Consider the following 25,411-nt stretch of genomic DNA (forward strand, 5'->3'; position numbering starts at 1 on the left):
GGAAAGAAGGTTCCGTGCAGGGCCATTCAGATAGCATGATCATGGTTGCGCTAAAGGGGCTACATTGCCATGTGGATAGGTTGTTAGGTGGCTGTTAATGCCACTATTCCTAACAAGGAATTCCAGCTACAGCAGAGAGGAGCGGGCGGCGAGTCATTAAGACAGAAGTTCCAAGATAGATACGAAAAGATCTGCTGCCTAGAAGAGTTTAATGAACTAGAAGTGGAGGGAAGGGATATATTCAAATCTATGCGCTTCTATAACACCCTCTGGACAACACTAGGATATGTGAGATCTGAACTAGTGAAGACCAGTAAACACCCTGCTACCAGGCATCCCATGAGTACCATGGCAAGAACCCGAGCATGTTTTGCGGAAGAGTTGCACCCAACCCAGGAAGAGCTAGATGAAGTGGTTGCAGCCCCCAAGGTTCCAATGTCCCCACGCACACCACAGCCTTGGAAAAACTTGCAGACGATGGGGCTAGTCAAGGTATCACCGAGATTCAGTAAAAGGTCAGTAGCCAAAATGGGCAAAGCAATCACCACCAAACCCAACGAGGATGACAAAGATTTGTAAGCCCTAATCGCTCAGATTGAAGCACAGGATGAGGAAGAAGAAGATGCATTCCAAATACGATCATTACCCCCATATGTCTCTCCATGGAATGGGACGGTCAAGATACCAAAGGACCTGGACGCTACAAAGATTACGCTACAAACCCTGCTTCTTTCGGATGAGATAAGGTTTGATGGTTTGCCTCTGGGCCAAGTACCGAGTATCAAGTTCGAATATTGGGATCTAGCGGACAGGGACAAGTTCCCCCAATTGGACGTAGACAGATTACTACCATGGAAATGGTTACTCAGTGTGGAAAAGGTGGGCTTACTTAATCTGAGGTGGATACCCCACTATAACCACACGGCCATCACCATTTTTGTGATCCGACAGTATCTCTGTCTAGTACATGATGGGTATCTCTAGTTGGAAGAGACGATTCCGATCACAGCTGATTTAGTACACCAGATTACTCACCTGCCGATTAAAGGGAACGACCCCATAGACATAGCCGAAACAAGTAGCGATGTGGGTCTTGCAGAAACAATGAAGGCTAAATATAAGCTGGAAAAAGGAAAGCGTGGGTATGTAATAGCAAGCATCAACGACCAAGGGGTGCAAGTCACCACCCAGCTACTAGCTAGTAAACTCATGAGGAAATTCCGCGCAAATGAGGTGCCAACCCCTGTTATTGCACTTGCGGAGTAGTGTGCAGAAGGAGTCCAATTCAACTAGGCGCAGTTCTTATGCGACGAATTTCTGACAAATTGTAAGGAAGCACAGGACAAAGGTAAGACTTTCCATTATGCATGGTTGCTACTATCAATCCTTCTGGTTGCAGGAGAATTGCCGCAGGGTAGCCAGTTTCCTAGCATTGAGCACAACCTACCTAAAGCAGTGTGGTTTACCTCACTCTGGGCTACAAAGGATGCCACGAGGGTCCGGGAGATCAAGGTATTCTGGATATTCATGGAAGCGAGTATCCGGACATGGATCGCTCGCAGACTGCGGATGTCCCCAACGGTCTACAACAATTTACAAAGCACGACCGAGTTCAAAGCAGACATGCACAACCTCTATATTTGGGCACGGAAGGATCCAAAGCGAACATGGGTCAAGCTCCCATTCATTGCAACAGACGATGAAATCTACGAAGTATTGGCAGCATGGCCACCGGAATGGCGTGCCTCGGACAGGGCCGCATTAGAAAGGATGGCAACATAGCAGCAAAAGAAGGAAATCCAGCTGCAACTCACTAAACTGGTGGAAAGGACATGTTAGGGACAAAAGGCCGCTTCACTACAGGAGGCGACCCAGGAAGTAATTTCTGAAGAAACCACGGAAGATCAAGAAATGTCCTCAGAACAGGATAGGCAGAAGGAATCGGAGACATAGGAATGCACCGAATTTACCACAAAATCAAACCAAGGAAAAAGGTCACGCAGCAAGGAATTTCCACATGCACGAAAGAAGTACAGAATAGCTAAGACATTGGAGAAACAATTTCTTGACAACAACGAACCAGCATGCAATCTCGCTACTAGTGCATTGGAGGAGCTGATGACAGAGTAGACAACTGTGTTGGGGGAGCTCCAAGCGCAGCTGCAGGCATTACAGGTGCGACCCTCGGGAGGGATGATACCAAACCTAGCAGATGATACAGCCGCAGCCGAGTAGATGGTGCATAGTCACACAATGAACACTTTAGTGTTGCCACTAGGTGCTGTCTTAACCGAAGTTGAGGGTGACATGCGAAGTTGGGGGTTGAATTTGACTGCTCTGCCTCGAGAAACCCTCTACCAACTGCAGGATGGCATAGCAGCTGAGCTGTGTGCCAGGGAAGGCTGCACACTCCAAATCTTAATGGAGCATAAGGAAAATCTATAGTAGATTAGCCTATAGCATGATGACTTGGTTGCCCACAACCAGGAAGTGGAACAAGCCATGGTGGTGGCTTGTAGCAAGGTACCAGAGTTGGTTGTCCCAGCGGAACTTCCAATAACGGACAAGATCCATTACATGGCCGCTGGATTTTGTACGACCCAAGAGGAGGCCACGAAATATCAGTGGGAATTAAATTTGAAAATCACGGACTGAAGGCACAACCACCCACACCCCCAGAAGTTCGGGAGCAGTGCTGCGGTGAAATTCAAGCAGGGTTGGAAGTCATAAAGCGTGCAGTCCAAGATTGCTCGAGATTGTTGGATTACTCCCTCCTTACACTCACATCTCTACAGGATGACCCAACGCTACAACAGGTAGAAATAGAAGCACGGGAGTTATAGCAAGCATATGACAAAGTCTGGGGGACTGTACAAACAGTCGCCATCACACAACGACTAGCCAGAATGAGGGAGGCCCAAGCTCTCAAGGCACAGGTTGACGCGGCTCGGCAGAAGGAAGTCGTGCTTAAAGAATGCATCCAGCCTTGGCTGGATGAGGCATTTACGGTCTCTTCCAACATCGAGGGAATGTTAGCACACATGCAGGTAGCATCTGAACCCAGGCAAGCAACAAAATTAGATACTAATACATAGGTGGCTCATGTAGAACGAGTAAAGCAGATGGCGGATTATTTTGTTGCAAGCACAAGCGAAGCATAGAAGTTGCTGAATGACCTCCATGCAAAGATTTCCACACCAGTCGAGTGACTTGGGACGAGTCACATTGATTGTGATGGGGGATTGTTGGGTAGCGGAGGCCCCGTGTAACAGTTTTGGGACTCAAGGTCCACAATTTTGGGAAAAAATATGGTAAAGACTCCACAAAGTGCGTGGAGCATGAATTGTAATGAGTCAAGTCAAAGGGTTGTCTACCCAAGAATAATGTAAAATAATAGGAAGAGAGTCGGCCTGCCCATGGTCCACGGATAGAGTAGGGCTCTAGGGCTAGAAGTCAGTTTTTTGGGGAGAAAGTTTTGTTTTGGATCTTGGTGTTATGGGTTTGTGAAGACAGTATTATTTGCATCTGTAAGTCTGAGTCAAGGGTGTTGGTAGCTAGATAGAGGATCTGTAGCTATGTGCGCAGAGGCCTGGTAGAGTCCACAGCCGTGTGAGCGAACCCTTGCAGCTGAGTGCGTAGGGTGGATCTAGTTGCATTGACGGAAGATTTTAATAAAGATAAATGGTTTCTGAAGTATCACGGATCTATTTTGTTCTGGTTTATGCATCTGTTATATGAGTTTATATCTTTTTATAATTGCACACACTAGGTTTTATTATTAAATGTTTGCTTAAAGATTGTAACAAGAAGATCAAATCTATAATAATTTCATTAATCAAAAAGTACACCTACACAAATCTACGCAAAAGACCAATAATAGTATGGAGTGGTGCAAGGCCACAGGATGGTTCGTGACCCCTCTAGACCACATCAAGACATCCCAAGGGTGTGGAAACCTGGTTCCAGCACCCTCCCCTGCTACCTCGGGTGAGATCTCAATCCGCACTCTGTGGGATGTTGCCGAAAGGGCCAGTAGCTGTGGGATTTGTTTGGCTAATAACTCTTCTGAACCTGGGTAAGGGCCCAATGAGCCAACACCTTTAATGTGGTAAGACTTGGCTGTATCCTTTGCAATGCCTTTTAGATTCTTCATATAGTCTTCCTTGGTCATCAACTTGTCATTGATTACAAATAAAGAAGGCATGCCCTTCTTATTCAATGCTTCTATTTTGGTGAAAAACCTATAAACTGCTACCTCCAAAGTGTGACATTTCTTTGTCAGCTACACAATCAAATTATTCTTTGTCAGAACTCTCTTTACTTCTAAGATTGTTTCTATTATGTCATCTACTCCCAAATCATCCAATTCATATCTTTTTTTAGGGTTGAAAAATTTGATAATGTGGTTGGATGTGGTAGGAATTCTCCCAATTCAGTGTTGATAGTGGAAATGGCCTGCTTGGATTTCTCCAATAACTCTTTCTGCTCAAATATAATCTGGATACAAGGCTAGATTTCATCCATTTCTTCAATAATATTATTCCAGATAATTTCTTTAACTTGGGCCAGTGTGTGGCCAATAGAGGACTCAGTCGCTGATTTCCTCCATACTTCTATTTGGTTTTGTGCTATCTGTAGCTTTGCTGCATAAAAAGTTTCAGTCTTTGTCTTCTTATCTTGCAGAATATTGACTTAAGCCTACAATATTTTGATTTCTCCAGATTGGAGAAACATGTTTTGCATTGCACTTGCTAACTGATCTGTAACAACCCCTATGTTTTTTGTAGAAGATGTAGTTGTAGGAATGGCTATGATAGGCAGTGCTTCCAAAGGGACAAGAGCCATTTTGGTAGCTTTCTTCTTTTATTTGATTATCTTTTCCATCTCTATCTCCATTTGCTTCAACTATGCACTCTGCTCCATGATGAGCTTCATCATGTCCGCCTTCTATGACTCTGTTTCTTCAATGTCCTTGGCCAGAGGATCTTTTGTGGCTGGTAATTTTAATTGCTTCCTTAATGCTGCTATGTCTGTATTATTTTTCCTTACGATCTCTTCTGCAACATTGATATTTTCAGGATCATAACCTACTTTGATCACTAAGTCCTCCAAAGCTTTGATCCTGGTGTCTTTGGCTAGTGCAGAGACTTTCTCCATATTCAATTGTGATTGAGCATTGGCTAATGTAACCTATAATTTAGACAAACTCATAGAAGAGCTAGTGAGAGTAGATGAAATCATTTGTCCAGTATGCTTGTGCATCTCCATTTGGTCAATGGGATGTATTTCTTTCACATCAAATTCAAATGATGTCTTCTTGTAATCTGATGCTACCTTAGGTTATGGGATTTGTGCTTGAAGGAAGGCCATTTGCATTTTTCCTTTCTCTGAATCAAAGGCTGACAGCAGTATGCTTTGAGAGCTGGAAGTTTGCTTCTAGAAATGATTGTATGTATTGATATTCAAGGCCTCATTTCTTACTTTAATCTCCTTGAATATATCAAATATACTCTTTTCTGTCTCCCCTGTGGTAGATGTGTTGGTCTGCATGGTCTGCTGCTGATCTTGTGAAGTTGTCGAGGTAGTGGGAGAAAGTGTAGTCTGATCACCCACTAATGAGGAAACAAGTGGCTCCTTAGTGGTGATAATATTCTCTTGCTTTGAATCCTTGTTTAGGCTTAGTTTGGAATGTAGCTTGGCCTTCTTCCTATACATGATTTTGAAGCCTTCACTAGAAATCTTAGTCACTGAAGGTGACTCTTCTTCTCTGCTTCTCTTTGTTGTTTTCTCTTTTGTGATAGGAGTCTGTACTATTGAAGTGGACACCAACTGCTCCTCTACCTCTTGTAGAGTGTTCTCAGTCCATTCTAGCTAGTTTTTATACTTTTCAATCTCTGGTCTGGATGTGTGAAAATAAGCAGTAGATTTGTTCTCTACCCTCAACTTGGAGATGACCCCTAATGGATCATATGACCAGGTGAAACTAAGGCTGAATTTCATTTCTTTCAATAGTTTGTCTACCTCTTCCCCTGCTGCCCTGCTGTTACAAATAAAAGGCCCTATTTGTGTTTTGATTTTGAATTGGGATTTCTTCTTGGCAGCTACAAAGTGAATCTCATCCATATTAAGCATTTGCCTGATGTATTCTAGAGAAAAAATCCTCATTGGGAGGAATTTTGGCAGCTTGTAAGGGGAAAGCTCACACCCAAATATCCTCAGCTCTGTGTAATTTTGATAAAGGTACCAATCCCTTGTCTGGACTTGGTCTGATAACTGCAAAAATTTCCTGATTTCCTCACTGATTCTTGGCTCTGTCCTGCTACTTAGGAGACTGAGTGCTAGATGTACAAACATCTCTATGAATTGTTTGTATGAATATTCCTTTTGTTCCTTCATCACCAGTGTAGTCCAGAAGATGACTGATTGTTGATTCCCTTCTTCATCCAACTTTTGCAAAGAAAGCTTGAGGTTGTCTCCCTGAAAATATAAAAACATATACACTAACACAGAAGCATATTTAAATACTTCGTCAGTCTAGAATTTGATAATCTATTCATGAATAGAATTTGCAAGAAATTGGCTAAAGTTGAACAAGATGGAAGGCTTGGAATCTGCAGAGAAAATTGAAAGAAATCCTATGATTGCCTCATCTACCCACTGATCTGAGTAATAGCCAAGGAGATAGGAGATGACTGTGATGATTTTCTTGGCTCTCTTAGGGAAAATAGAGGATGGATAGGGAGGATTTTTCTTGGGTAATGGGGCATATTTAGTCAAGAAAAGCTCAAAGGTTTTGGATCTTTTATAAAAGTCTATCTTTTGATATAATTCAACAAGTTCTTCATGGAAAAAAGGGGTGGCATTCTTTTCTGTAGGAGATTGCATCATTTGGTCTATAGCATGGGGAGTGATGGTGAATAGAATTTCTCCAGTGGGGGCAATAATAGCTCTTTGGCTAGGTATATAGCAAGCATGAAACTTCCTAATGAATTCAAGGGTGTTGTGGGTACAGGGAAAGATATAGTGGGGAAAATTGGATTCCCATAGTTGAATATCATTAGATTTATCTATAAACGTTTCCTCAAGCCAGCAATACATCTCAAAAAGATCAAATTCACAAAGGGTTTCATGGATTTTATAGTCTATGTCTGCCAAAGGAATATGTTGAAAGTTTATGGGTGGGTGGATTAGAGGACTCACGGGTTCCTCTGATCCCTTGTCTTTCAGAGGCATGATTGGATAAATTGAAAATATTGGTAAACGGTACAGGCTTATAGTGTGCAAAGGGGACTTGGGATTTGCAGACAAGAAAATAGAGGTACTGGCCTGAAATTGGATTAGCTAGAAATATCCTTGGCTGGGTGAACTTGCTGCAGTTTGGACTAGCACACTTGTAACAGAGAAATAGTAGTGTATAAGATCAGTAATCGGTGAATGGGTGAAAGGAGGGATTATATAGTTTTTTGGCTTTCTTGTTGATGGTGGCATGGGTCCGTTGGATTAATGATTAAGAAATTTAATTGCTTAATGGATTAATTTGTGAGGGAGCAGATGTGGTTGGTGGAGCAACGGACGAATGACATGGCAAAGGGTGACTGGTGGGAGCACAACGGATAGGGCAGTGGTTTTGCTTAGCGGAGAAACCACTTTTCGAAGGGGGGATGAGGCAGTTAATGGTTTCGGCCAGGGAGGTGAAAAATCATATGGTGGTAACATGTTGCGGTGGGCGCAAGTTTCAATACTGCCCATTTCAGACCCCCCCCGATGGTAAAGTTCAAATGGTGAGGGGGGGGATGAAATGTATTGTGGGCTGTCAGATTTTAAGAGGTGGGCGCGGATGAGGGGAGAAGTGACAGGATGTTAATGTGATGTGACGGGGCTCTTGGTGGGGTAGAATAAAGTATTTAATGCATAGCGGGCAAATGACTTGAGCGTATGGTGGGGTAGGGGAGTGGATGAAAAATATGAGTGGAGGGGTGATTTTGGGGTATTGAAACTTTAGGGATAGGGGATAATATACCAAAAATTATCTGATACACCAAACTTTAGAGTCAAAATCTAATTCCTTTGCTTTTTCTTCTACACATGAAAATAATATTTAACATTTGATTTAGGATAAAATCTTCATGTTTTCCTCTAATCACCATAGTGCTTCTACCTACCCTTTTTCATTTCAATTCTTTTTTTAAGCTAACATTTTCTCTTCTCACTTTGCAGGGTGCATTAAAACTAGCAGACCCAAATCATTTTTATTTTATGAAAATCTACCTTATCCTATCACTTATCTTACCATTGATTTAGATTAAACTGTTGAATCAATTTTATTTCTACCTAGCTACTGATTTACCAAGATTAAACTATTTGGTAAACCTTTATTCACTAACCTATTTAATAGAAATTTAAATGTGTTCAGTCATGATTAAACTGTATGACTTGAACATAATTTTAGTCATTGTGGCATTCAAAAACAATTTGCACACAACCTTATTTGATAATGAATTAAAAGAACTAACTTATCAGTAGTGGAATTTAGACTTGCAGCACTTTCAGTATTATTTTCTATTTTTTCTTTTGTGGGGTTCTTATTTCCTTTTTTTGCTTATTTATTTTTTAACATACCCTCTTTTCATTTTCTTTTTTCATATTTTTTTGGAAATCATTTGAATATTGAAATTTATGTACAATATGAAATTACAAATACAAAATACTCAATCACGTTGAGATCCTATAATTTATAGGACCCTAATAGTGGCTCTAGTTGGGGATGGCACTTCTCCAAGTGAAGTGTCAAGAACAAATGATCAGTAGCCTTGAGTACTTCATGTATATAATGTCTTCATCTGATTTCTTTGTTGTTTAGGATACTATTGGTAGCTCATCAATCTGGGCTTAGGGCCTTCACTGCAGGCTTCAACCTTTGTTAATAGGTTACCCAATCAAAACCATAAAGACTATGCTATTTACAATGATGAAAGGAAAATCTGTAGGCTAAGAAAAGTAGAGTTTTAGAATCCTGCTATTGACAGGACCTCTAGGTATCTCTGCCCCATCTAGGTCCTTAAGCTAGAATGCATTATTTCCCCTAAAAGCATGAACAATATATGGCCCATTCCAAAGATTATCGAACTTGCCATGTTTTCCTTTGTCTTCTCTCCTTGAATCCCATATTAAAACCTAGTCCCCAATGTTAAAGTCATCAACTTTTGTTCTTCTATCAAAGATCCTTTTAACATTTTCTTGAATCACTTGGGTCTTGTTCTATACTTCCTCCCTGGACTACTGCAACTGGATAGTTTGATTAATCCTTCTCTTTACATCATTGGGGTCATCTTGCACTTCTTGAATGATATTCATGACTGGAACTCCTAAGCAGGATGGAAAAACTACATCCATCCCATAGACCAAATGGTATGGTTACATGCCAATTGATTTTTTAGTAGTAATTCTATTAGCCCAAAGTGCATTGACCAAATTGTTATCCCAAGACTTTTTGTTGTCTTCTAACAGCTTTTTATGATGTTTTCCAAGCTTTTATTTGAGGATCTAGCCAACCCATTACCCTGAGGGTAATAAGCTATTGAATTTCCCAAAGTAATGTGGTATTTATGGCAGAATTCAACCATCTTTTGAGATTTGAAGGCCACAATATTATCAGTGATGAGTTTTCTAGGACAACCAAATTTTGAGAGGATATTAGTCTCAAGAAATTTAATAATGACAACATCAGTGGAAACTCTAGAAGGGGTGGCCTCTATCCACTTGGTAAAGTAGTCAGTGGATGTAAGAATCCACTTATGTTGGGAAGAGGAAGAGGGATGAATTTCACCAATGAAATCTAATCCCCATTGTTGGAAGGGGCTTTTAATAGAGACAGGCTTTAATGGCAAGGGAAAAAAATTTCTCTTTCCCTAAAAAATATGGCATTTATGACATGAGGTGACTCGTTTTTGAATGTCAGGAAAAAGGGTAGGCTAGTAGAAACCAGCTCTAAGGATTTTATTGGCAATGGTTTTCCAATAAAGATGTCCACCACAATCTCCTTCATGGAATTCCTACATAACTTTTTCTGCATCATCCTTTAACAAGCATTTAAGTAAAATACCCCCAACATCTTTCCAATACAAGACATTATCTATTATGAAAAATTTAATAGATTTAACTTTAGAAATCTTGCCTTTGTTTTTGTCAAACCAGGAGGAGAATTTAAATTAAATAAAACATAAAGCAAGTTTGCATACCAGGGTGAGTTCAGAAATGCCTCATCAATTTGTGGAGTCGCCTGTTCCTCTTGATTATCTAATGAATCAATCAAGTTAATATCCAAAGCATGGAAATTTGACTCAGCCATCAATTTGGCTAGTCCCTGACCTTTGATTAACTTGGTGGGCTTGATTTCTAAGTCATACTCCAGAATGACAGCAATCCATTTGCCTCGCTTTCAATCACGGGGCCTTCACTCACAAGGCAATACCATATCACGTGCGTTCATATTAGGGTATAAAAAATGGAAAAAAACATAAAATTATATATTGGCTATATAACAAGGGGTAAAAGGGTTTTTATATTTAATATTATAATATATATATTATAAGGTAATTTTTATTGCATATATGGGCTAAGCGGAGGCCAAAAAGAATGCGCTAATATATGAGTAGAGAGCGCAACGAACTTGGCCAAACTGGGGAGCCACACCTGCTGAGTTTGGTTCTTGAGCATAGGGAACATGGTGACAGTCGGGAGCCACACCTGTCGAGTCTTGTTCCTATTTGTGGATAGGCTGTTTTACAAAAACCCCCATCTCTAGATTTTTCTCATCGTGTTCCCATCAACATAGTTCCCATCAATAATTAGAGAGTGCATCGAACGTGGCCAAACTAGGGAGCCACACCTGCTAAGTTCTATTCCTGAGCATAGCAAACATGGTGACAATTGGGAACCACATCTGCTGAGTTTTATTCCTGATCATAGAGAACAGGTGACAATCGGGAGCCACACCTACCGAATTTCGTTCCTAAGCATAGTGAACATGGTGACAATCAGGAGCCACACCTCCCGAGTCTCGTTCCTATCTCCAGATAGGGTGTTTTACAAAAACCCCTGTCTCTAGATTGGTCTCATCGCATTCCCATCAATAATTAGTTTGTCTTTATGTGTATGAGATTTGGGGGTCAAGTTTGTTTTAGATTCATTGGAGTTTGTTTGATTTGGTCAAGGTTCTTCCCCCTACAACAGAAGTTGTGAAACCTAATGAAGATTGGGATAACTCATATATCTTAGATTGGGGTCCTAGTGAACTTTTCCTCTGGAGTATCAAGAGTGCAACAAAGTTCAGGTGACTTCCTAAGACAATCAGTGAGCAACATTCATCTATTTGTGGTGTGGAAGCAAGGGTAATTGGCATATATCCTCTGGAGTATCGAGAGCACAACGAACTTCGGATTACTTCTTGAGATAATCAGTGAGGCAACATTCATCTATTTGTGGCATGGAAACTACGGTATTTGGCATCTAAATATGACCTTGTCATGTGTTCTTTGCAACATTTTACCCTAAGGGATGTTTCATTAGCTAGTAATGCTTGTGCTGGCCTCGTCTCCCTTTTTCCCACTTCTCTATTCTTTTCTAGACATGGTTCTACCTCTACATCACATTCCTCTGCCTCAGGAACTATCTTTAGGGGATTTGATGGGGCCATGGGAAGGGGAGCCCATGCACTCTAAGATTAAGCTCCAGGGCTTCGTAGATGTTCAGTTTTGTTTGTACCACCCCTTTCCCCACGGTGAGTGGGGGAGGCTATTGTGATCTCATCTTCCTTTTTTAAAAAGGGCTTGTTGTGATCTCATCTCTTGCTATCTTTTTATGTTTTGATATTTATGTTTGGTGTGTCGGGAGTCTACAATTGGTTTTCATAAGTGTATGTTTTCATGTTTTTTCATTTCAGAAACCTGTTGTTTGAGGTCTAGTACGTCTGAATGGAGCTTCTTGTTTTCATTCTCAAGAAATTTTATTCTCTACAATGAATTTTTTACTTGTGATATCCATTATTGAGAATTCATGCACCATGGTAATATGAATGGGGCTATAGACTTTTTCTTGGTTTTTGTTACAAGTGCTGAGGGTCTAGTCTTGTGTCTCAGTTGTTAATTTTTCCTTGAGTAGCGATGATGGTGGCGAGACCTCCCTTGAAGTCTTTGATATTTTTAAAAACTACCTCCATTGTTGTTGCCATTGTTTTGAGGCAACACCCTGCCACTTGCATTGTAGACTTGTTTGAGGTGATTGGAGTTGCTAACTTCTGAGTTGACATTATTAGACTATGTATATTAATTGTAATTTATGTTTTTTACTTCTTTTTTCCTATCTCATTGTACTATGTATTCAAATTTAAAATCTACTAAATATTATTTGCATTTTTATTATCAGAAATGTTTGTTTGGATATGTCGAGCAGTAAAAAGGGTCCTTTTCACCTCTATTTACCCTACATTAATTGTCAATCTAGGAACGATTTGTTATCTCAAAGAGTGTACTTAGTTTGAGGCGGTCATTTGTCAGAGTAATGCTAGTAGTATAGTGCTTTAAATATAAGAGTAAACAGATGCTTCGAATACTATCTATGTACAAAAAGAAACCTAAAACTCAAATCATGCACTCGGAAAACTACAACAATTTATCAGTCAAGGGTACAGTAATGGTAACTCTTCCCTCTGTAAACTGATGCAATTAAAAGGTAGTCAAGGAAAAGATCATCAATCTTGGAACTAGACAACATATGTCAATGTTCACTACAGTCTCAGATCATTCTGCACACCAAAGAAATGATAATTCAAATGACAGGAAATGGAACAACAACTAATCTTATTAACAAGATTGAACAGAAAAACCTTAACCTATGGAAATGAATTCAACAGTTATTATATCCTACAGGAATTAAGTAACAATCCTTACTTTAAAGATGAATTGAATAGCAAATGGAAATAGAACGACAGGCTAACAGAAATGAAATATAGAACAACAACTTGAATCAAATATAAATGTACAGCAAACCAGGTCAAATATTACACACGACACGCTTAATATTGAAAGGAATAGTAATTTGGGCTTCGATATAACAAGTATGAATCACAGTTATAAAGAAACAACAATTGTGATCACAATGGAACAACAATCCCAAATGAACAACAATAACGTTTAAGCGTAAACCATAGATAAATACAATAATACCGATTTATGAATATACAACACTATTACTCTATAATCGAACAACAATGGTAATCTGTAAAGAGCAACAATGTTATATCAATGGTTAAAGGAACAGCGATGCGATACAAAGTTAGAATGAATAGCATAGCATTCCTATTGCAGAGAATAACATTACTTAGTCAAGTGTAAACGAAATATAACAGAAATGATATGTAAAACAACAAGGCACGTCAAATTATTGAATAGAGCGAATAGAAGAGATCAAACCACACACGAATCGTAAATAATGGTACAGGAGCAAGTGATCCACCAGGGTCGGGCCCTTAGCCTCCAGGGATGCACTGCTTAAGATTACTCTAGAATCAAAGATGAAACGAAAACCAGATTTATATATTAAAACATCAAAACAGAGTTACAGTGAATTGCTCTTCAAAGAGAGTTGATGATCAAAGTTTCAAATACAAAGGAGAATTTCATAAAAACAACAACAGTTCATCCCCCGGGCTAGCAGTGCTACCCCTTCTTATAACAGCCGAGCGGAGATATCAATGATATAGAAAATCATTAAGGTAGCGATCCCTCAGGATCAAAGGATCCTGAGGGATTTGCCAAACTATTAGTTCTCAGTTATCCTCTTGTTCTCTTGCACCGATTTGGTATCTCCTTTTCCTTTTCCTGGCTAATATGCTCCAATTTGGATCACCTTGTTTGCATGCGGTTCCCTGTCAAAGGGACAGCAGTTAACTTTGTCTTGTCTTTTCCTTTGGGACGAAAATCTTCCGTTCTATCCTTTTTTTGCATAAGAAAAGGGTAATTATTAGTTATTTCACGTTGCATACAAATCTTCTAGATTTTATCATAATTTCTTGTCATCTACCTAGTTCATGATGTAAAGAGGTTATGAGTTTTAAAGAAAAGAAGACAAAATAAATGATAATAACATACCTTCTCTAGTGCTCAACACACTCCCCTGCTTACTCTTTTTCATGTCCTCATGAAAACATTGTAGTTGACATGCAAGGTAGTGGGGGAGTCAATTGGAGATGGGATCTCATGAGGTGGTCTACAGCCATGATGCCTAGCTAGGTGCTCAAAAAGATGTCATGTCTGAACCTCAGGCATTTCATATAAGGCTTGGTATCCTGGTGCAGGGTGCCAAATGACCGGACTTCGGAACCTATGGCCTAACCAAGATGGGCCTTCTCTCAAAATAAGGTCACCATAGAGACCCAAGCGATCAGCAGCTAGCTTAAAGTTCTCATAGTTAAACGGTTCCCTGTGTTGGAGGTTCAGATTAGAAGTCTGATATCATAATTTGGTAGCTGCAATGGCAAGGTCCTTGATGGTAGAGAAGTATTCTATCCCTTGCCGATTGATTTCTGTATTAATAGGTCCTAATGCCTCAATCACGCCCGGAGTCCTCATTAGGTTCCTATGTTTATTCCATAACTGCAATGGGTCTCTAGGCTCAGCTCTCACCCATAATTCTAATCCATTGTCTTGTCTTTGAAAGGCATTGTAGGCTTTAATCCATTTTATTTGATTAACACCAAAAGAAATGAATGCCTACAATTGGACATCCCCAACGAAAGGGATGGAATTTTGCTCTGTTTCTTGATCTAACACAAGGTTGTGCAAATAGAATTCACATAATAATCTCTGAACCTTCACCCCATAGTGCTTACAACAATTTTTGAAGTCATCAGTAGCATTTATTTCTATAGGGGCTCCTGCTTTAACAGCTTTAATTTTCAATTGCAAATATCTTTCCATTAAAAACAAAGAATAATTCCTAACAGGTGCTCTGCACGCTAGGACGTCAGTATACAAAGAGCATAAGGTATCCATTTGTTTGATGACTACATATAGTCTATGAGTTACCTTTTTTACTCTTTCTTCTTCCTTTCACCATCCTTCAGAGGCCTGGATTTCGGATAAGTTTACATTCCTTAGCTGCTGTTGTAATTTCTCATACTTTTCTCGAGAGACAGTTTGTTCTGTAAGTTTCTCTATTGTTTGTTGGGCTTGCACCAAATCCTTTCACAGAGTTACTGTCCTCGGGTCACTATCCCACATAGTAGTTGTAAGCGGGAGGTTTACTTGAATCTTCTTATTGCATCGTCCTGTATTTATGGTTTGAATTTCCTCAGAGGACTGTGCCTCTGTCTGAACTTCTTTGTCACAGGCTGATATGTTATCTGTTTGTACTTCGACATGGGCAACAACCGAATGCTGTTCCTTTTGGTTTTGAATGACAGGCTGGACTTGAGTCCTCTTAATCTTTTTCTTAAGGGGTTTCACCGGAGTGGTTGCATGCTTTACCACCGAGGTCCTTTTTGCTTTCTTCCCCATTTTCAAAACCCTGATTTGTTGTCAAAGTCGTGCTATCACGTTAAGCAGTCTTTGTTGTTCTTTTTGTAATCTTTTGATTTCTTCTGTTTTCTTGGAAGGAACAACCGTTCGCTTACTCGGGCCTGGACTTTCGCCTTGACCAATTTCCTGATTTTCTTCTTGGGGTGCTTCCTCATTGTTCTGCTGATCGGGTTGTTCAGGGGTAGAAACCCTAGCTTGTTCTGCTATCTCCTGGGTAACTTCTTCTTCCACCCCTTCTTCTTCATGAAATTCTTCCGGTGTATTCTCACTAGGAACAGATTGTTCCTCTTCTTTATCTTCATCACTTTTATCTCTGGATATACTTTTATCATGGCCGGAGTGATTCTCTTCTTCTTCTTCCTCATCACACAATTCTTCGGATGCACTCTTATCATGAACAGAGTGCTCCTTCAATTCTTCTTCAGTGTGGAGGTTTAGTGGGCTAAGAGGTTGAGCATATTCGCCCATATTGGCTAGAATTTGGGCCAATTCATCCTCTTGCAACGGATTTTGCAATGGGCTTTCTTCATGTTGCTCTGTTTCTTCTTCCGCCTACCCAGATTGCTCGATCTCTTCCTTTGTTTCTCCTTCATTGCTTTCCTCCAATTCTTTTTCATTCTCCTCTCCTTCCAATTGTGGGAGTTGCTCGTCCCTTGAATCATCTATCTCCACTGGTTGACTGGTGTTCCCTTGGGAATTTTCTAGCCTCCCTCTGATCCATGCCAATCTAACGGATTTCCTTCGTTTCAGTGGTCTATTCAATGTACTGGCAGCATGTTTTCATTTTGGGGCTGGCAAAGCTAGTCTCCCGTCTATTGTGAAGATCAGTTCTTCCCAACTGCTTTGTTGCCGAGAAAGACTATAGCTAACTATCAGTCGTATCAACCCATGGTGACTTACTACCGATTCTACGTGGTGAGATTTCTTCATGCTTTGGGCAACATCGTGTAATAAAGAATTTAAAAACGCAGGCAAATTCACAGTGCATTTTTGTTTTAATACGGCTAAAAGTTTAAGGTGGTGTGGTCTTACCACGTCTTTCCTGCCTTCACAAGTGATGTAACTCTAGATGATTCTTGCCAATTCTGCCCACGGCTCTCCTAATGCTGCTGGTAGAACTCCCTTTCCTCTTACAGTCAGGTTCTGGCCTTCATCTTGGAAGATTTTTATGACGTTTCACAGTCTCTCCTTCTTCAAAGTCCACACAGGTCCAGTGGCTGGCAGTCCTGAGACCTCTGCAATTATGTCATCGGTGACTGCTATCTATCTCCCTCTTACCATGGAGTGATGTTCTTGCAAGTTCTGCAAAAATTCAATTGCCACGGTCTCATTGGATTGTTGTAGACAATTGAGATAAACTATCCATCCTGCCCTTGTTAGGATTTCTCGTGTAGCATTAGAGACTATCAACACCTGTGGTTCTCTACGAATTGATCTTCCTCCCATGCTTAGCACACTGTAAAAAATGAAGAGATGGCAATGGAATAGCAGGCTGTTCAAGCTGTTAGGAAACATAGAGAAAATGATGAAAAAGCAAGCTTGTTCAAATTTCAAATTACTTCTAATTGTTGCAGAGCATAACACGAAAATAGCTTTGGAACAACAAGCCATGCAAATTGGAAAACAATATACCATTAAGCCTTGCTATTCCCGAGTGAGAATTCTCCAAATGATAGTCTGACACGTATGCCAGCAAATTATGAGGTCACCTGCTCCCCCCCTGCAATGTGATAGGTCATCCTCGGCCGTCAAATGAGGGAGTGGTGTGCTGAACTGCCATGGTACAGAGTCATAAAGGAACAACGTATACCGAGATGCCATGTTTACAAGAACGAGCAGATTGCCAAAATCGAGGTGTATAATAGAATCGCTTAATAAATAAGAGAATGTCATGATATGATGCGAGATTTGGAGGATAGGACAGCTGACGTGCACAAAAGGTCTGATGTAGTCATTATCAACTTTTTCCGTCATAATTGATTGTAATAGATTTTCATGTATTAAAGGTTTGGAGGAATTATGTACATAATCTCATTTGACCGATTACAAAGATATAAGAAGAAGAAGGGTTTTATAATTGCTATTGGTGTATAAGGAATGTGACTTCAATACCATCAACAGAGCTCTGTTTCCCACAGGTGTCCATAACCTTGATAGAGTTGTTTATTTCACCCATGGAACCATGATCCTTTGTGTATGCTTAGGAAAGTGTTGTGCAATGTCAGAATGGAGGCCATTATGCTAGCTTGGTAACCAGATAAATCATAATGCCATTCACTAGGAAGGAGTGAAAGGTGGGTAGGCCGGCTCGTGATGAGACCTCCTATTCCAAGGACTCTTTTATTTTTTCTGATGTGCTTCTTGGATCATATCCCTGGTGTGGTGGCCATAGTGGGAATTCCACTTCACTTTCTTCCCTATGAACATGGTAGGCTGGCTCTTGATGAGACCCCTTATCCTTCATCTGACAAACCATGTTAGCAAATCATATAAACATTTTTCTCTGTTTTTTTCTTTTATAAAGTACTTTTCCTATTTATACACAAAGGGTGGTTCAACACTCCTTAAGAGTAGGGATGGTGGAAGAAGTCTTAACATCTCAATAGAAAAATATACCCTTTGTTCTTATTCCTTAATAATGATCAAAGAGGATTATGGGAATTTAGAAAGAACCATCATGATAAAGATAACCAATCATATCAGTATTAGTAGAATAATGACAACAAGGTGATCAATAGTTGTGTCCTTTCCTCTTTTCTCTTATCAATTCAAAGAAATTTCTTGTAAAGATAACGATTTTATGTAATTTGTTGATTTCAGTATCCTCTAGTTTTTGTATTCATTGCATAGGTGTATAGTTGTGCTTCAAAAATGATCTAAATGATAAAACACACAAAGAAGAAAAAGATAAAACAGGTACTATGCACAAAATCGCAAGCAAAAGGAAGAAAAATACTCGAAACTACTGTGCATTAAGAGGAACAACAGTTGTCCTTTAATTGGAACAACAAAGAAAACAAGTGCAAGCAAAAAAAGAAAAATGCGAAAATGTTGTCCTTTCAAAAGAGAACAACAGAAAAATGAAGGTGTTGTTCCTTCGGAAAGGAACAAAAGAAAACAAAAGTGTTGTTCCTTCGGAAAAATAACAGCAGAAAATGCAAGTGCTATTCCTTCGGAAAAGGAATAGCAGAAAATGCAAGTGTTGTTCCTTCGGAAAAGGGACAACAGAAAACGAAAGTGTTGTTCCTTCGGAAAAAGGAACAGCAAAAAAAACGAAGGTGTTGTTCCTTCGGAAAAAGGAGCAACAGAAAACAAAAGTGTTATTCCTTCGAAAAAAGGAATAGCAAAAGTCGAAAGTGCTTTTCCTTCGGGAAAAGGAATAGCAAAAAACGAAAATGTTGTTCCTTTGGAAAAAGGAACAACAGAAAATGCAAGTGTCGTTTCTTCGGAAAAGGAACAAAAAAAAAATGCAAGTGTTGTTCCTTCCGAAAAGGAACAGCAAACCGGCGAAAATGTTGTTCCTTCTGAAAGGAACAGCAGAATGCAAAAGTATTGTTCCTTCGAAAAGTAATGGCAAAATAGTGGAACTGCTGTTCCTTCGGAAAGGGACAACAAAATGCAGAGGTGCTATTCCTTGAAAAAGGAATAGCAGAATCGTGAAAATACTGTTCGTTCCGAAAGGAATAGCAAAGTGCAGAAGTGTTATTTCCTCAAAAAGGAACAGCAAGGTGGTGAAAATGTTGTTCCTTCCCAAAAGGAACAGCAAAGTGCAAACGTTACATAAATGCAAAAATATGTACAGAAAGTAATTTATACTAACAAAACAAAGGAATTATGTACAGAATGTAAGAGCAATCAAATCACTTAATGAACCAAAGGTGAGGAAGATTTCTCTTCCTCAACTAGAATCTGCATGTCGGAGTCTTCACGAAGTTGCTGGTAGAAGGATTCCCGAGTAAGTGGTTTGCAGTATAATCGAACTCGGTGGCCATTTGCCTTAAAGGTATGTCCGGATCCATCAATGGTGGTTAGAGTAATGGTGCCATTATCATGTACCTTCTGGATTTTGTATGGTCCCAGCCAGCGAGTCTGAAGTTTCCCCAGAAAATCCTGAAAGTTGGAATCATATAGGACTGCCCAATCTCCTTCGCAGAAGACTTTCTTTTTAATGAGGGCGTCATGCCATTTGGCTCACTGTTGTTGGATCAACGCAGTATGTTGAAGGGTAGAGAGCTTGATTTCATCTAGCTCATTGATCTGCTATAATCTATTAATCTGGGCCTCGTTTAAATCTAGACCGACTTCTTGTGTTGTTCGCAGTGTCTGTATTTCGAATTCTATTGGAAAGATGGGTTCCTTTCCAAATACTAGCTGGTATGGTGAATAACCGGTAGTACTTCTCCATGTTGTTCTATATGCCCACAAGGCTTCCAGCAATCTTGTAGCCCAATCGTGTCTGTGTGACGCAATGGTTTTTGTCAGTATTGCTTCTATTATTTTATTCGTGCTTTCTACTTGACCATTTGCCTATGGGTGGTATGGAGTAGTAATTTTATGCTGAATATGATAGTTTTTTAGTGTTGCAGAAATTTTATTACCAGCAAACTATGGTCCTCCATCCGTAATTATATCTCTTGGGAGGCCATATCACACAAATATGTGGAACAGGAACTGTATGACAGAATCCTCTATAGCTCTTGGCAATGCCTCTGCTTCAACCCATTTGGTGACATATTCTGTTGCTACCAAAATATATGTTTTCTAGTTTGATGATGGGTTAATTAGACCAACAAAATCTAGGGCCCATCGTTTGAATGGTTCAATGACTAGCTATGGGTTCAGGGGCATTTCGTCAGACTGTCCAAGGTGTCCTGCTCTTTGGCAGTTGTCACAAGCTTGAACTAACTTCTTTGCATCTTTGAAGATCGTGGGCCAATAATACCCTGTTTGCAGCACCTTGTGACCAGTTTTCTGATATGCAAAATGTCCGCCACATGGTCCATCATGAAAAGCTTTCAAAATGTCAAAAATTTCATCTTCACGGACGCATCTCCTGATGTGCATATCTTCCCTTGTATGAAACAGGTGGCCCCCAATCCAAGAAAATCGAGTACTAGGCTAGACAATCTGCTTTCGTTCATTGGGGGTTAGATGTTTTGGTAATTTTCCTACTGCTAAATAATTCGCAACATCAGCATACCAGGGTGTTTTAACAATGATAGCGAACAAATGTTCATCTGGAAATTGATCTTTGACCGCTACTGCTTCCACTGGTTTTGGCATTCGTGAGAGAAAATCAACTACAAGATTTTCTTTTCCAGGTGAGTCCTTTATTGTGATATCGAATTCTTGCAACAAAATCATCCATCTGGTTACTCTACCATTTGTGATTGATTTATTTGCTAAATATTTTATGGCAGAGTGATCTGTATATAAGATAACAGGATATCCAGTGATATAATGCCTAAATTTATTGACAACATGTATTACAGCTAAAAATTCCTTTTCAGTAACAATATAGTTCAATTCAGTAGGAGATAAATTCTTGCTAATATAATAAATTGCATATGGTTTTTTATCTTCTTCCTGCCCAAGGACTGCTCCAATAGCTGTGTCTGAAGCATCTGATGAAATTTGAAATGGTAGGTCCCAGTTTGGACCTCTGAGCACTGGGGCTGTTGACACAAGCTTTTTCAGATCCTCAAAAGCACAGTCACATTTATTTGTCCAAACAAAGTCAACATTCCCTGTTAGTGCATATAAAGGTGCAGCAATATGAGAAAAATGTTCTATAAATCTTCTATAATAACCAGAAAATCCAAGAAAACGGCGTACCTCTGTCTAAGTGGTAGGAGTAGGTATTAACAAAATACTTTGAATTTTAGACAGATCTACCTGTATTCCAGCTACTGAGATATAATGGCCTAAAATAAGTCCTTCAGTCATCATCATATAGTATTTTTCATGGCTCAAACAGAGCCTGGTGGCAATGCATCGCTGCAACACTTTTTCTGGTGTGTCCAATGCTGGGTCGAAATCATCTCCGTATGGTGTAAAATCATCGATGTATACTTCAAGCCCTTCATTTATCAAATTTTAAAAGATGCTGAGGATAGCCCTTTGAAATGTGGCAGGGGCATTGCATAGGCCAAAGGGTAAAACTCTGTAGGAAAATGTTCCCTAAGGACAGGTAAAAGTAGTTTTGTCTTGGTCTTCAGGGGTAATCTGAATTTGATTGTATCCATTGAAGCCATCCAAGAAAGAAAATAATTTCTTTCCTGCTAAAGTATCTAATACCTGGTCAATGAATGGAAGGGGAAAGTGGTCTTTTTGTGTTGCTTTATTTAGCTCTCTGTAATCTACAAAAATCCTCCACTTTCCATTCTTCTTTGGCACCACTACAAGTGGAGAGACCCATTTGCTATCGGAGATAGGGTAAATGAAGTTCACATCTAAAAGTTTTTGAAGTTCAGCTTTTACAATGTCTTTTAGATGAGGGTTAAGTCTCCTTTGTGGTTGGCGAACAGGTCTTGCATCCTTTTCTGTGTAAATGTGGTGTGTACATAACTGGGGATCGATTCCTTTCATGTCAGGATAATCCCATGCAAATGCTTCTTTGTATTTTCTTAGTAGTTGGATTAGCTTCTCTTCTTGTTCGGGAGTCAGGTTTCCATTAATGTTTAAAGTTTTTCCTGGCTCAATTTCTACTATTTTTCTATTTGACATAGAGGTAGTAGGTATTGTTTGTTCATGAGTGTCTTTGAGAGGATCTTCTTCTAGTTCATTATCAAATGTTGCTTCTATCATGTGACATTGTATGTGGGATCTAGATTCAGCTTGGCTAATAAAGTTGTTAATGACATCATCCTCTGTTTGATCTTTGAAATCGAGGGCATCTTCTATGGTTAATGGGGATATAATATTTTCAGTGAGGTATGATATAGGATGTTTGTTAGTTCTTATTATTGTGACACTTGGCTGGGCTGGAGGATATAAGGCTAGATTCTTGATATTAGCCCCTCTAGTTATGGTCATACTGCCTTGTCGGCAGCCAATATAAGCGTTAGCAGTTGCAAGCCAAGGTCTGCCTAAAATCAATGGATGTCCATCAAGTCGGTTTTTGGGGTTTATTATCAGAAAGTCGGCAGGATACTCCCAGGAATCAATGGATACCATGACATCATGTAGTGTGCCTTCTGGCCTAACCACGGATCAGTCAACCAGTTCTAATAAAGTGGAAGTCGGTTCTACTGATGTAATGCCCAATTTTTGACAAGTGGTAGTTGTTAGGATATTAATTGTAGCCCCTAAATCAACTAAGGCATTTGAAAAGGTTTGTCCATTGATTTGTACTGTTACTATTGGATTTCCTGGGTCTTCATATTTAATGAGTGTTTCTTTTCCTGATAATAGGTCAGATAAGGTGCCAACTACTTGGACTGTTGGGTTATTTGTTATTCTCCTCCTTGGTTTTTTTATACATAGCTCTTTGATGGTCTTTGCATATATTGGGATGTCTTGGATGGCTTGGAGGAGTGGGATTTTTATGTACAGATTTTTAAGTTCTCCCAGAATGTCAAAATCAGGATGTTGTATAGGTCGAGGTATAATTAATCGTTCTAGGAATGGGGGAGAAGATGTGGTTGCTTGATCATGAGTTTGTTGTCTGATCACATCCTCTTCTTGTGGTGGTTGTTATATAGGTAACTGATTTTCAACTTGAGCAATTCTATCTCCCTCTGTTTCTATTAAGCACCCAGATCTTAATTGAAGGTCATTACATTCTTTTAGATTGGTTTCTAGTTCTAATGTTTCAATTATTTGGATAGATTGAACCGGTCTATTACTTGGATTAGGGTTGGGTTGGGCCAAGAGTTGCGGTCTTAAGTTAGACTGGGGGTTTTGTTGTAATGCTGGCAGTGTAGGTTGAGGGAGCGGAATGGTTCCTACTGGCTAATTCATTGGTCTTTGCCAGTTTGTCTGCCAGGCTTGACTCTATGAAGTAGGAGGGGACCATTGTGCTAGATATACATTGTTTTGCCAATATGGTGGGGTATAGGGAAAATTTGGCCAATTGGGTTGACTTGCTTGATTCGGCCATGGTGATGATGAAGGAAATGGTTGTTGTGACCAATTTGAGAAGGGAGGTTGATTTTGCCACATTGTATTATATTGCTGAGCATGATATTGTGGAGGCTGAAAAGAAGAAGCTGGATTGGGGAACATACCTGATTGTCGCGGCTGCCATTGACGACGTTGATTGAGTAGGTACACCGGTTCTGGTCTTATTCTGCTTCCTTGTATACTGCTTTCAATCCAGGAAGTGAGGGACATCTCTCTGTAGAATGGTCTTCTGTAAAAATGGTGCAAACTTGAACTGAATCTAATGGACACTCTTCGTGGCTGTGTTTCTTTCTGCATCTGGGACATAAGATTGCCAAATTCTGTTCTACCTCTACTTATTTCTGCTTGGCCTGCATAATATCAAGTTATGTTGTCAGAGTCCCCAATATGTCAGTTTTGAAATTTTCGAATAAATTTCCAATTTTTGCACGAGTTACTCCTTCTAAAGAGATCTTGTTGTCTCTTGTAAACCTGTCATGTTCTGCTGGTTTTATTCTTGTGCTGCCTCTTGAACTTTTGATACATAAATCAATAATGTTAGCAAAATTTTCCTAATAAAAATCTCCTTTTCCCATAATATTTAGTGTTTCAATCCATTGTTCATTCATTCCTCTAATTAATGTTGTTTTTAATACATTATCAGGTAAGGGTAATGATGCATAAGGAGATCTTTGAAGATTATACTGAAAACATTCAACATACTCTTCTAATGTTTCATTCGGTCTAGCTACCATCTGAAATATTTTATCTTTTAACTCTTTAGACCTGCAATAGTCCTGATATTTTTTTAGAAAAGCATCTTTCATTTGATCCTAGTTATTTATAACACCACCACCCAATCCCATAAACCATCTTAAAGCAACCCCTTCTAATGTAGAGGGAAACAATTTCAGTTTCTAGGGATCGGTGGTATAGTCATATCCTCTACACAGCACATCAAATTTAAACAAGAATGCATTCAGATCTTCTGATGAAATGTAGGGATATGCTGATTGCTTTCATAGGTGCATTAGCTGCAGTATCCACAATGGGATATTGTAGTGTAGAGGTTTGAGTGTTTGGCTGGCTCTAGGCCATTTGGTCAAATATGTGCCAATAATATTTTGGGATGTCTAGGAGGGTATTCCTAGGCTAGCGAGGGGGAATGGATTCAACAGGAATGGCCTTAACAACGCTTCCTTCATCTGGGATGATGATAGCGCCTAATGTCTGGGGGGATTCTGATTCTTGAGGTTCTTCAACTTCATTATGAATGATTTTTACAGCATTTCCCTTATCTGGGCTACTTAATGGCTGAATTATCCCAAGAGGAGATCTTGGTTCTTCAGTTTCCCCTATTTCTCCTCTCCCTTCAGAGAGGTTGCTAAGATTCCCTTCTTGCAATGATATTCGGCTAGAATTATCAATTTCTTGAAAATCTTGCTCTTCGGTTTGACTATGTGCCTCAGCAAAGGCTACAGATGGTGATCCTGTGGCCTGAAGGGAACTAGTAGGTTGTCTAGAAGCAACTTTCCTAGGTCTTACTGAAGGCTGAGATTCTGCTTTCTTAAGGATTTCGTCTATAAAGGTTGATTGGCCAAGGGTCACCAACCCCTTAGCTTTATCAGACTTGGGTAGTGGTTTGGGATTCTTTTCAGGATTTTTCTACTTAGTCATGCACACAAATCAAATGCTAATTTCTACCCAAAAAAAATAGCAACAAATCTGCAGGA

The 25,411-nt window shown here is 39.7% G+C and overlaps 1 pseudogene; it reads left to right on the forward strand.

Annotated features, from left to right (window-relative positions):
• The first annotated feature begins 2,502 nt into the window (after nt 1–2,502).
• The window catches only part of LOC149184837 (polyadenylate-binding protein RBP45-like), an 87,409-nt pseudogene continuing 64,500 nt past the window's right edge, over nt 2,503–25,411 (forward strand).

Source organism: Pinus tabuliformis, chromosome 3_2 (assembly GCF_031772625.1).
Source record: "Pinus tabuliformis cultivar Carrire ecotype Pingquan chromosome 3_2, CPIR1, whole genome shotgun sequence".
NCBI classification, from domain to species: Eukaryota; Viridiplantae; Streptophyta; class Pinopsida; order Pinales; family Pinaceae; genus Pinus; species Pinus tabuliformis.